General features: G+C 33.5%; 1 protein-coding gene across 2 annotated transcripts in view; it reads left to right on the top strand.

Annotated features, from left to right (window-relative positions):
• Positions 1-609: 609 nt before the first annotated feature.
• LOC114335192 (FERM and PDZ domain-containing protein 4) overlaps positions 610-14,586 on the top strand; it is a 570,092-nt gene continuing 556,115 nt past the window's right edge. Inside the window, exon 1 of one of the 2 annotated variants that reach the window (XM_028285388.2) lies at positions 610-884. The gene's annotated coding sequence lies outside the window, so the exon portion shown is untranslated. Of the gene's footprint in view, positions 885-8,093; positions 8,136-14,586 lie in introns of those variants that run through there. The other variant, XM_050654244.1, reaches the window with a different exon arrangement.

Raw genomic sequence — 14,586 nt, 5'->3', positions numbered from 1 at the left:
AAAATTGACGATTTATTTATTGCTCTAAAACCGGTTAAGATATGCAAATGAAATTTGTTATGTTTTATTGCGCATTTTTTGACATGCAATTAAGAATTTTATATTCGCCATTGGCGTGCATACGATGACCTTATTTTTATGTAAGGAATTCAAATTTTCAATAAAAAATGGGGGCTCCTATTTAAGATTTTAAAGTATCCCCACCCTCTCCACGGGGGTCGTGTTTTGTAACATTCGATAGATTTTTGAAAAATATTGAACACGTATTTTTTAACTTTTCGATCTGACGTTCATTTCGCGAAATATTCGTGATTTTGTGTCCAATTCAAGACAGATCCCGCCTAAACTAAATTTGAAATATCAATAGTAGAGTACAAAATAAAATGTTTTTTAATTGAAAGTAATAATACTTGGTTATGCCGCGTAGTTATCGAATAACTTGGAAATTTCAATAAAAATATAAACATTTACGACAATTATTAGTATTATGTTTGCATTATTCTGAAAATTGCACCTTTTCCAAGTACAATCCAGCAGGAATGAAATATAACAGTTCCTTTCGCCTTTCCGACCTTTACGCAACCAATTTCTCACTTATGCCACTCGCAGGAACAACTACTGCTGGGAACCTCGATTCGTTCTTCTCGTTTCTCGCTCGTCAGTCTCTCTTCAACGTCGTGGGCGTGAGTTTCTCTTCGTCGTTTATGTTTACACAAATAATCAAAATATAAATAAATCAACGTGCTCGCCAAAATCTCTTTCGGACTTCCTTTTGGCGGGTTTTCTCGTGTGACAATACTCTAAAAAACAAGTGACATTATGAAATTAGTGCTGGGAGTGAAGTTTTCGTGCCGAACGAAAGTTACCAAGAGATTTCTATGATGGTGAGCTATTTTCTCTAGTTTCTAGGATTATTAATAGATGTTATGACAGGGATTACCTGCAGGACAGATAAAAGTAGAATGGAAGATACCTAGGGGGACTCTGGATGTGTATTTCTATTTCTAAATGTTTCTTGTGGCCTTTTTAGACAGCACTTCCGTTCTTGCTTAAGTTGAATAACAATTAGCGAAGACATAACCTGCTTTTAACATTAGACGATTGTCTACAATAGTTTGTATATTTACTATGGTCAAAGGCGTCAAAGCAATGTGCGTTTATTTGCAAAAACTGGTTTCTTACTCAAATAAGACCAGCATATTTATATGAATTACAAGTTTGTTTTGTAATACTTTATTTGTAATGAACTAAATCTACTTAAATCTCGTTTTCTTTGATGTTATACAGAGTGATTCACGCAAAAATAATTATTAAGTAGGTACTAACATAAGAAGTATATTGCGAAAATAAAATTTTGTGTTGTGGAAATTTGCCTACCCCTAAAACTTGTCTTATTATGGATACCGCTTTTATTCCTTCATTTGCAGATATTTTTAATTGACGATCTGGAAGAAGAATATTAACAATACAGAATTGTTATTCATTTTCGATCATAGTTGAGATAGTTTTAACTCAATCGCCATTTTGCTTGGTCCGTCGATAGATTTTTCTCTATTTCTCTATCTCTCATTTTCCGATTTATGCCTTCTCTCCAACAATGGCGAGGTCTTACTCTTTTCCTTCTACCATGAGGTTGCCATGTTCGGATTGGTTTTGGAAGTCGATGGTATGGAAATGGCCATACCGAATTAGTTGTTGGGTATCAATATCTTTACTATCCTATGATTTACTTTCATGGAATAGACAGGAATATACAGTTACAAACAAAAATATAGTGTCGCACTTAATAATTGTGACGAAGGAAATTAAATAGACAAAGCTGTAAAAAACGTCGTCCTATTCTCAGATAGGACACTAATGTTGGGTATACAAACAACAATAAATGTGAATATATTACAAGCATATTATGCACCTACACAAGACTGACGAAGAAGAAATTTTAGAAGAAAAATAATCCAGAAAGAAAAAGTTTTCCTGTAGTATCTGTATTGCTGTATACCATATACCTAATACAAAAAAAAACGAATAAAATTCTTTATAAAAGGTATAAATATATGTATTTAAAATCCCCGAAAAGGCCTTCATCACAGAACTAGTTTTCGATTGGTTGACCAATCATCATCAGTGCTTACGTGATCTAATATGCTAACCACGGGCTCCCATAAAAAAAATTTCAGGGGGACCAGACCTGAAGATGTTGCACACTATATTTGTATACCTTGGATAACCATATATACAGTTTACAGTACCCGAAAAGCTAGGGGGGCCACTGCTCCCTCCTGCCCATGGGTATGGGCGCCCATGATGCTAACTGATACATGGAATATTTTAAACATCCGTGCTTAAGTTCGCATATTTCTTCGATGTTTCCTTGACGGATTACTTTTAAAGGATTTTTACCCACATATTTTTGTAATGTTGTATTTTGGTGCTTAGCATGTTAGATCACGTAAGCACTGATGATGTTTGGTCAACCAATCGAAAACTAGTTCTGTGGTGTAGCCCTTTTCAGGGATTTTAAATATATATTTTTATAAAAGATTTTTTTCTTTTTTTTTTTCTAGAAGAAAAAGTTCTAATATGACTTAGAAAAAATATTAGGTAACAGCTATGAAGAAGCATGAGCTCAATATTGTCATGGATGATTTTAATGCGAAGTTTTACGAAGGACTACAGGAAGATATATAAAAATATAGTCTAGAGATACGAAATGAAAAAGGAGATATGTTGGCATCTTTTTATGTAGAGAACCAACTATAGTACATAATAGCAAATACAATTATCAAACTTACAACATGTCGTCTTTACACTTGGAAATCACCTGGAGATACACCTGGATGAGTGGTTCTTAACCTAGTAGACTTCATATGAGTATGTATTGATGTGATCTTGATTATTGATATGAGATAATATTCTTATATGTCATTTAATTTAATCAATGCATTAATAATAATCTAATTAATTTACCAGATCACATATTAATATGTTTTCAATCTCAGGGCTTTTTATAAAATTAATTACTTACTTACGTGGCTTCTAAGTATTTCTCAATGGTTCCTAATCGGGATAGGAAAGAAAAGAGTAAAATAATACACACATATGGGTTACAATTGTAATCAAAATATTGTTTATTTTATTTAAATGGCAATCACTGCTTAATATTTGCTATATCTTATTATTCTTAAACATAACATTTACACATGGGAATCTTATTTCCTTTTGGTTTCCAATTGAAAGTTTTTATTAACATTTAACTATTATGATTTATTAGCAACAATTCTATTTAAGTTTGATGAAGCTTTTCTGATATTATTGATAATGTTTCTTCAATTTTAAATGTGGTATTTAATACGAAAAACCCATACATTCATGTCCAAACAAATGAGACTGACCTTTTTCTGGTGAACTGAGAATGTCTTCACACAAGACCCGTTTCCTGCTATCCTTGGCTGCGATCAAAACCTCGTCCTGGCTTCCAGTAATGTTCTCCTTTGAAACTAGCTCGTATAGCTCTCGTTTCCTGCTTCTGTCGTGATGCTGTGTTCTACCTTTTTCGAAACTGCAATCAGCTACCGGGAACTCTTGGCTCAAGGAGGTTCTTTTACTCTCAACCTGGCCTACCTCTCGTTCCACGATAGATACTCCACACTCACGGAACTACACCGGCTTTCTCACTCTCCGTACACTACCGTCTACTACTCGACTTCCCTTCTCGACAGCTCAAAACATTCTCATCTCTATTTGTCATTCATTCCCCTACTTTCTAAATATCCCTTCCAGATTCACAAATCAAACTTCCACCACCAACTCTCATTCGCAGTATTCCTCAAAACCTATTTTTTAATCTTTCTAAATATGCTTAATGGATTTCAAAAGAAAAATAGTTAATTCCCATTCTAAAATTACTTTCTACTATTTACAAAATTTAATGATCTATTATCTACTTCAACTGAGTCTTATTTAGCATAAGCTAATGATCGAACCTTCCGCGAACAACGATAATGACCTATTATCGATTTCACTTGGGTTTTATTTAGCATAGGCTAATGATCGAACCTTCCGCGAACAACGATAATGGTACACCATTCACTTTGTTTGTTCTAAGCACATTGTCCCGAGTTTCGTTTAATCACTTCTTAAAATTAAATATAACAATTTGTTGTATACAGGTTGTTCTAAATTTATATGCCCGTGGTTGAGAAAATTGAAAATATTTTATATTAAATTGAATCCTGTTTATAATTATCAAAATTTAATTTTCATATCAAATAGAAATATAACAGTATATATAAAAAAAAAGATACTGCTATTGAGTATCGCTTTCGGACTTCCTTTTGACAGGTTTTCTCATGTGACAGTACTCTAAAAAACAAGTGACATTATGAAATTAGTGCTGGGAGTGATGTTTTCGTGCCGAACGAATGTCACGAAGAGATTTCTATGATGGTGAGCTATTTTGTCTAGTTTCTAGGATTATTAATAGATCTTATGACAGGGATTACCTGCAGAACAGATAAAAGTAGAATGGAAGAGACCTAGGGGACTCTGGATGTGTATTTCTATTTCTAAATGGTTCTTGTGGCCTTTTTAGACAGCACTTCCGTTCTTGCTTAAGTTGAATAACAATTAGCGAAGATATAACCTGATTTTAACATTAGACGATTGTCTACAATAGTTTGTATATTTACTATGGTCAAAGGCGTCAAAGCAATGTGCGTTTATTTGCAAAAGCTGGTTTCTTACTCAAATAAGACTAGCATATTTATATGAATTACAAGTTTGTTTTGTAATACTTTATTTGTAATGAACTAAATCTCGTTTTCTTTGATGTTATACATGATTCACGCAAAAATAATTATTAAGTAGGTACTTACATAAGAAGTATATTGCGAAAATAAAATTTTGTGTTGTGAAATTTGCCTACCCCTAAATCTTGTCTTATTATGGATACCGCGTTTATTCCTTCACTTGCAGATATTTTTAATTGACGATCTGGAAGAAAAATATTAACAATACAGAATTGTTATTCATCTTCGATCATAGTTGAGATAGTTTTAACTCAATCGCCGTTTTGCTTGGTCCGTCGATAGATTTTTCTCTATTTCTCTATCTCTCATTTTCCGATTTATGCCTTCTCTCCAACAAAGGCGAGGTCTTTATCTTTTCCTTTTACCATGAGGTGGCCATATTTGAGGATTTGTTTTGGAAGTCGATGGTATGGACATGTCCATACACCGAATTAGTTGTTGGGTATCAATATCAGTATCAATATCTTTACTATTGTATGATTTACTTTCATGGAATAGACAGGAATTGACAGTTCCAAACTAAAATATAGTGTAGCATTCAATAATTGTGACGAAGGAAATTAAATAGACAAAGCTGTAAAAAACATCGTCTTATTCTCAGATAGGACACTAATGTTGGGTATACAAACAACAATAAATGTAAATATATTAGAAGCATATTATGCACCTACACAAGACTGACGAAGAAGAAATTCTAGAAGAAAAATAATCCAGAAAGAAAAAGTTTTCCTGTAGTATCTGTATTGCTGTATACCATATACCTAATACAAAAAAAACGAATAAAATTCTTTATAAAAGGTATAAATATATGTATTTAAAATCCCCGAAAAGGCCTTCATCACAGAACTAGTTTTCGATTGGTTGACCAATCATCATCAGTGCTTACGTGATCTAACATGCTAACCACGGGCTCCCATAAAAAAAATTTCAGGGGGACCAGACCTGAAGATGTTGCACACTATATTTGTATACCTTGGATAACCATATATACATTTTACAGTACCCGAAAAGCTAGGGGGGCCACTGCTCCCCCCTGCCCATGGGTATGGGCGCCCATGATGCTAACTGATACATGGAATATTTTAAACATCCGTAAGTTCGCATATTTCTTCGATGTTTCCTTGACGGATTACTTTTAAAGGATTTTTACCCACATATTTTTGTAATGTTGTATTTTGGTGCTTAGCATGTTAGATCACGTAAGCACTGATGATGTTTGGTCAACCAATCGAAAACTAGTTCTGTGATGTAGCCCTTTTCAGGGATTTTAAATATATATTTTTATAAAAGATTTTATTCGTTTTTTTTCTAGAAGAAAAAGTTCTAATATGACTTAGAAAAAATATTAGGTAACAGCTATGAAGAAGCATGAGCTCAATATTGTCATGGATGATTTTAATGCGAAGTTTGACGAAGGACTACAGGAAGATATATAAAAATATAGTCTAGAAATACGAAATGAAAAAGGAGATATGTTGGCATCTTTTTATGTAGAGAACCAACTATAGTACATAATAGCAAATACAATTATCAAACTTACAACATGTCGTCTTTACACTTGGAAATCACGTGGAGATACACCTGGATGAGTGGTTCTTAACCTAGTAGACTTCATATGAGTATGTATATAAAAAAAAAGATACTGCTATTGAGTATCGCTTTCGGACTTCCTTTTGACAGGTTTTCTCATGTGACAGTACTCTAAAAAACAAGTGACATTATGAAATTAGTGCTGGGAGTGATGTTTTCGTGCCGAACGAAAGTCACGAAGAGATTTCTATGATGGTGAGCTATTTTGTCTAGTTTCTAGGATTATTAATAGATGTTATGACAGGGATTACCTGCAGAACAGATAAAAGTAGAATGGAAGAGACCTATGGGACTCTGGATGTGTATTTCTATTTCTAAATGGTTCTTGTGGCCTTTTTAGACAGCACTTCCGTTCTTGCTTAAGTTGAATAACAATTAGCGAAGATATAACCTGATTTTAACATTAGACGATTGTCTACAATAGTTTGTATATTTACTATGGTCAAAGGCGTCAAAGCAATGTGCGTTTATTTGCAAAAGCTGGTTTCTTACTCAAATAAGACTAGCATATTTATATGAATTACAAGTTTGTTTTGTAATACTTTATTTGTAATGAACTAAATCTCGTTTTCTTTGATGTTATACATGATTCACGCAAAAATAATTATTAAGTAGGTACTTACATAAGAAGTATATTGCGAAAATAAAATTTTGTGTTGTGAAATTTGCCTACCCCTAAATCTTGTCTTATTATGGATACCGCGTTTATTCCTTCACTTGCAGATATTTTTAATTGACGATCTGGAAGAAAAATATTAACAATACAGAATTGTTATTCATTTTCGATCATAGTTGAGACAGTTTTAACTCAATCGCCGTTTTGCTTGGTCCGTCGATAGATTTTTCTCTATTTCTCTATCTCTCATTTTCCGATTTATGCCTTCTCTCCAACAAAGGCGAGGTCTTTATCTTTTCCTTTTACCATGAGGTGGCCATGTTTGAGGATTTGTTTTGGAAGTCGATGGTATGGACATGTCCATACACCGAATTAGTTGTTGGGTATCAATATCAGTATCAATATCTTTACTATTGTATGATTTACTTTCATGGAATAGACAGGAATTGACAGTTCCAAACTAAAATATAGTGTAGCATTCAATAATTGTGACGAAGGAAATTAAATAGACAAAGCTGTAAAAAACATCGTCTTATTCTCAGATAGGACACTAATGTTGGGTATACAAACAACAATAAATGTAAATATATTAGAAGCATATTATGCACCTACACAAGACTGACTAAGAAGAAATTCTAGAAGAAAAATTTCTATTATGATTTAGAAAAAATATTAACACCTATGAAGAAACATGTGCTCAATATTGTCATGGATGATTTTAATGCCAAGTTTTTGACGAAGGACAACAGGAAGATGTCATAGGAAAATATGGTCTAGAAATACGAAATGAAAGAGGAGATATGTTGACATCTTTTTATGCAAAGAACCAACTGGCAATAGCAAAAATACAATTATCAAACTTACAAAACGCCGTATTTACACCTGGAAATCACCAGGAGATACACCTGGATGAGTGGTTCGTAAATAATAGACTTCATACGAGTATATATATATATATAAATAAAAGATACAGCAATTGAGTAGCTCTTTCGGACTTCCTTTTGGCGGGTTTTCTCGTGTGACACTACTCTAAAAAACAAGTGATCAAGTGACATTATGAAATTAGTGCTGGGAGTGATGTTTTCGTGCCGAACGAAAGTTACCAAGAGATTTCTATGATGGTGAGCTATTTTCTCCAGTTTCTAGGATTATTAATAGATGTTATGACAGGGATTACCTGCAGGACAGATAAAAGTAAAATGGAAGAGACCTAGGGGGACTCTTGATGTGTATTTCTATTTCTAAATGGTTTTTGTGGCCTTTTTAGACAGCACTTCCGTTCTTGCTTAAGTTGAATAACAATTAGCGAAGATATAACCTGCGTTTAACATTAGACGATTGTCTACAATAGTTTGTATATTTACTATGGTCATGGCAATGTGCGTTTATTTGCAAAAACTTTTTTCTTACTCAAATAAGACTCTCATATTTATATGAATTACAAGTTTGTTTTGTAATACTTTGTTTGTAATGAACTAAATCTCGTTTTCTTTGATGTTATACAGAGTGATTCACGCAATAATAATAATTAAGTACTTACATAGGAGTATATTGCGAAAATAAAATTTTGTATTGTGAACATTTGCCTATCCGTAAAACTTGTCTTATTATGGATACCGTTTTTATTCCTTCATTTGCAAATATTTTTATTTGACGATCTGGAAGAAAAATATTAACAATACAGAATTGTTATTCATTTTGATAATAGCTGAGATATTTTTAACTCAATCGCCATTTTGCTTGGTCCGTCTATAACTTTTCCTCTATTTGTTTTGAAAGTCGATCTTCGGGCATTTTTTGGATATTTCCATAACACCTTAGTTGTTGGGTACCAAAATTGTTACTATTGTATGCATTACTTTCATTATTTTCGTTATTCTATTGCCATTAATATTAACTCTCCACTCTCGATATCCCTGTCGAACGTCTCCAGACATCCAATTTTGTTGCCTCAAATTTTCTCTTTCTTGTATCGGTTCTTTATCTGTTATACTTCACTGATATTATGAAATTAGCAAAATAGTCAAAAGCATAGGCAAATGAACATCTTTTAAGACAGACTTACTTTCGGAAAATTGGACATTCATTTCGGACGTCAGAATAAAAGTGATTATACCGGCACAAAATCCCGCCACCCAAAATTTTTGATTAAATTTGACAATTTATAACTTTATTATTTGCACTCCGATTTTCAAGATTCGTGCACCAGTTTGTAGGTACATGTATTGTCTCTCTCTCTCGTTCCATCCCTCCTTGTGGAGTATTGGGCGCTTATGCGTTTCTTGGCCAAAAGTGTAAGATTGCTGTCTGGCCGGGACAGCGCATCTTCTTTTGTTTTTATTCTCTGGATAAATTGTGAACTAATTCCCTCCACTCTCTTCTATCTTTTGCTCTCTTTTTGACTTCGCCCCATCTTAGTCCAATTTTTTCGTGTTCTCTCGTTGTTGTTCTTTTCCAGTTGTTGTCTGGTCTGCCCCTCTTTCTTTTCCCCTCTGGTTGGTATTCAAGTGCTTGTCTTGCTATGCTGCTTTGGTCTTTCCTTAAAGTGTGGCCGATCCATTTCCATTTTTTTTCCTTGACTGTAGTAGATACGTTAGTTTGCTTTGTCCTTTCCCATAGTTCTGTATTAGTTATTTTATTTGGCCAGTATATTTTCAGGATTTTTCTTAGGGATTTGTTTACAAATGTTTGTAGTTTTTTAGTTGTATTTTCGTCCTGTTTCCATGTTTCTGCTCCATAGAGCAGTATACTTTTAATGCAACTGTTAAAGATTTTAATTTTTGTTGTTTCCGATATTTCGTTTGTTTGCCAAATTTTATTTAAAGCGTTGAATGCGCGTTGCGCCTTTGTTATTCTCGTCTGTATATCCTTTTTACACCCCCCGCTCCTTTCCATGACAGATCCCAGATATGTGAACTTGTCTACCTCTTCTACTTCTTTACCGTTTATCATTATTTTATTATTTGGATGGTTATTATTTTTTAGAAGTTTAGTTTTTTCTGTGTTTATTCGAAGTCCGATCGTGTCGGAGTACTGTGCCAATTTGTCAATTTTTGCTTGCATATGATTTCGGTGTTCAGTTATAAAATTCGAGATCTTCTAGCTGTTTGAAAAGGTTCCACCTGATGCCTGTTCGATCGTCGATTACTTTCCTCATTACCCAATCTATCATAATAAGAAATAGGGTAGGGGATAGTACACAACCCTGTTTGACTCCATTTTCTATGGATATTTCTTCTGTTACTTCACCTGAATGTTCTAGTTTGGCTTTGTATCCTTCGTAGAAGAGTTTAATAAAGTTTATGATTTTTTGTGGTATCCCATATAATCTAAGGATTTTCCACATCTGTGCCCTATTTACACGGTCAAAGGCCTTTTCGAAGTCGATACATGTATTGTAAGTCGGGTACATGTATTGTAATCGCTTCTTATTATTCTGGTAACAAAAAAAATTGCTTGCATGACATTATACAGGGGTGAATGGAAGCGTTGCATTTTCTCCTAAATTTAAAAAATTCTGTGGAAAAATGGAATAGCTGATTTTGTTTCATAGTCCCGTCGTATTATCCCGGAGGCATCACTAAAATTTTGTTTTTTGGATTATCCGAATATCTCTTTTCTTGAGAAACACTGATTGACTCATAAAATAGAGGTTGGATTGATAAGATTAGAATGGCCCGCATACAGCCCAGATCTTAATCCTATTGAGCATTTATGGGATGAATTAAAAAAAGCTATTTGCCGTCATCCTAGGCCTTCAGAAAATTTGGTACAGTTATGGCCCTGGTAAAGAAATATCGGGCTATTCCCCAGACAAGGATAACACATCTTTACTCGATGCTAAACAAATTGCGAGCAGTCGTTGCTGCAAGAGGTGAACATACCTGCTATTGAATTGTTTTGTTGTTAATTTTGTGTTGTGTTGTTAATTTTAGTGCGTTTGATATTTTTAATTAAATAAACCTTCAAAGCAGTGTTTTTATTTAAAGCTGTTAAAAAAAGATTTCGGATAATTCAAAAAACAAAACCTTAGTGATACCTCCAGGATAATACAAAAGGAGTATGAAACAAAATCAGCCCTCTAATTTTTCCACAGAATTTTTTAAAGTTAGGAGAAAAAACAATGCTTCCATTTACCTCCTGTTAAGTTGGTAGATTGCCATGATACGTTGCAGGGTTGGTATGTCGAGTTGAAACACTGACTCTAACTTTATTTATGATTTACAACATCCATCAACATAAGGTTACTAAGATGTTGTTTCGCGAGGTAGTCCTTCAGGATACCCTTCTCGCAGGACGGCTCACTAGCATAGTAAGGATCTTAATCTTACTATGGATAATAACAATACTATAATGCTCAATCTAATCCCTCTGTGGGCTATTTATCTCTTCTTCCAACTCGGACTTTGAAAGTAAACTATACGTGAGTCTCTGCGAGGTTACACAAACAAACTCCGTCAATCAACCTTCGTTTTGTTTGTGTATGTAGTAACAATATCTTTTGTAACAACCTAAATTACTTAAAATTATATACATTTTTTCGATACATAATATTATATTATACAGTAAGGGTGTTTTCCCTTACTGTACAGTACACTCCGTATAATGCCATCTAATCAAAAAATTTTTGTTGCCGAAATAATAACAAACGACATCAATACATACCTACACACTGCTGCAAGAATCTTGAAAATCGGAGTACAAAAATAATAAAGATACAGATTGCCACATTTTGTGCCGGTGAGTGTATAAAAATAAAAATAAATTTCGTCGAGGTTATAAATGAAAAGCAGAAATTATAAGTAGGTACGTAAAACTCAATTAAGACATTATTATATTTTTCGTGATCCCTTCCCTTACAAATAAAATTATTAAGGGGGTAGGCGCAAAATTTCGAGCCAATGGTTTTTAAACGCAATCTTTTTTTTCGAATCCTGAGAAAACTAATACATTAGAGCGTCGATTATCCGAACGTCGATCAACCGAACGACCGGTTATCCGAACTCCCGACCCCCGCGCCCCGTACTAGAGTACTGAGCAACGCTTAAAATAACTTCAATTTTCTTCAATTGTGTATCCAAAAATATGTTGTTGCAAAGACTGCACTTTTTTGTTTAATTGCTATTTGTCATTATCAAGGTATAAACAAATATACAGTTATATAAATATGGTTTTTATTCACTTGTGGATAAATATGTATGACAATCTCAATATAGTTCGATTATCCGAACAAATCGGTTTTCCGAACACCCATGTCCCCAATTAGTTCGGATAATCGACGCTCTACTGTAAGTGTTTTTGAAAAATTTAAACGCAGATGAAAGATTACATTATTACCAATGGCCGAAAGTCCCTGAAAACTTCTATAATGCTTATTTTAACAAGATACAAGGTTGAAAAAGAAGAGAAAATTGAGTGTGATCTTTGATTTTAAATATCTTATTCAAAAGAACCTTTTTGTTTATTATAAGGGACTTTCGGCCCTCGATAATAATCTAATCTTTCATTCTGCATTTAAATTTTTAAAAAAATATTTCTTAGTTTTTTCATGATTTGAAAAAAAATGAGTGAATTTAAAAACCATTGACTCGAAATTTTGCGCATTTCCCCTTAGTAGATTCAGTGGATAAAGTTAGGTAAAACAGAGATCTCGAACACTAATTAAGCCGCCGTAATTTTAGACGAAACAAATTAATAATATCACACGAAATTTTTTCTTAAACATATTAAATTGTCCTTCGTTTTTTATCTGCGCCCGGAACACTAGCTAACCGTAAATACGGACCTTTTTGTTAAAGGGGTGTTAGACCTCGAACAACCCCCAGGATAAACTAAAGACAAGCAATTAATTTTAGTTAACGTTTTCCTGGTGCAGGGCGTGAAATATCATTATTTATCGAGTAAACTAGACGGCGAGTATTGAAAAACGTTTTGGACGTTTTTCTCATATTATACTTACTTACTTAGTTATTTTTTAAGAGGTGGTTTATTTTGGCACCAAGTTAGTTGTGATGAAATGAATTACAGTCCAGTCAATGAGTGTAAAATACAGCGTACTTATAGGCCTGGATCCCGCGTACCAAAAAAAGTTTATTAATAGCAAGCTGGAAATTCGTTAATAGCTTAACGGTATCTAGTCGGACAAACTTTGATGTACTGTAACACTGGAACAGGGGAAGTGTTAATTGTGGATAAGGTTAAAAATTTGGAACGGTCATACCATGAAAACGTCACATGTATTTTGTCCGACAGAACTTCCAATTGATTTGTTACCCTTTCATTAAACTATCATGCAAAAATCAGACTGGTATTTATCACCAATAGGTACATATAATTGCTGTCGTTTGACATGTTCTACGTGTCGGACTTATTAAAATGACCAACAAATCTGTAGGACAAACGTTTTTTCATATATTATGTTATAAAGTTTGCTATTGAATAAATTTTAAAACAACCTACTAGTTTTCACAATCATAAACTTGTCAGGATGATACATGCCACAATCAAAAGCACGTTCCACAATTAAAACTTCCCCTGTTCCAATGTTCCCCTATATTAAAGTTTGTCCGACTAGACACCGTTATTAACTACTAGATACTACTAATACTAGACACTAAACTAAATTATTAATAAATTTTCAGCTGGCTACCAATAAACTTTTTGAAGTTATACTTCTTTACCGGCGATAGAGGGTGAATTTTTATATGGTAAAACCTAGCGACCGGGCGCATGCGCATTATAACTTTGTTCTGATTGGATGTTCAAATGCCATGTCAAAAATTATTCAATATGGCGGCTGTGGCACAGCTGTAGTTAGATTATTTATGGTTGTTGCGTTTTAAAATTTGTGTGAAAAGAAACAACAAACAAAAATTAGTTAATAGTTATACTGCCTTTTTAAATAGTTTTCATATACCTATATTTTTGGAATTTTGGACTATTTTGCACAAGGAAAACTTATTCTAATTTGGTAAGTAGTTTTTATTATAATCATATTGTAATTATACATTTGGATTAGGTTGAAATACATACATTTATTTTCTCAAGTATGCGGATTTTAGAGAGAAATCCCAAATTAGGTTCGATTTTTATTTTTAAATTATGATTTTTTTGGCGTAGATTTATTTATCTAGTAGGTATGTAATGCTTTGATTTACATACTTAATTTGATTACCAACAAAAGTTCTACCAATCTTCATCTAATATATTGTTTTCTTACTGTTTTGTTATATTTTTATATTTTCTTCCACAAAATTTAAACTACATAATTTAATTTTCAAAACTACTACTACTACATTGTTTGATTTGCTTGTTTAGATAAAATGCTAAGAAGAAATGCGTTCAATGAGTGTCCCCGTTTAGGATTTTGTCCTCTTCAGGGTTTGTCGTGAATGTTTTGTGTGGCAGTAAAAGCAAACAGTTCGAAAATCACACTGGGGCAAGTGTCGTGTCCTGGTGTTTTTCCTTTGTTATGCCGGACGGTGGTGTCCAGAGGCTAGAAGACAACAGAGAAGAAAGTTTTGATGGATTGTTGTTGGTTCCATAGACATTTACGAGTACTGTCCGTGCTTT

Source organism: Diabrotica virgifera, chromosome 1, assembly GCF_917563875.1.
Source record: "Diabrotica virgifera virgifera chromosome 1, PGI_DIABVI_V3a".
NCBI classification, from domain to species: domain Eukaryota; kingdom Metazoa; phylum Arthropoda; class Insecta; order Coleoptera; family Chrysomelidae; genus Diabrotica; species Diabrotica virgifera.
This window is presented reverse-complemented; position numbering and strand designations above follow the sequence as displayed.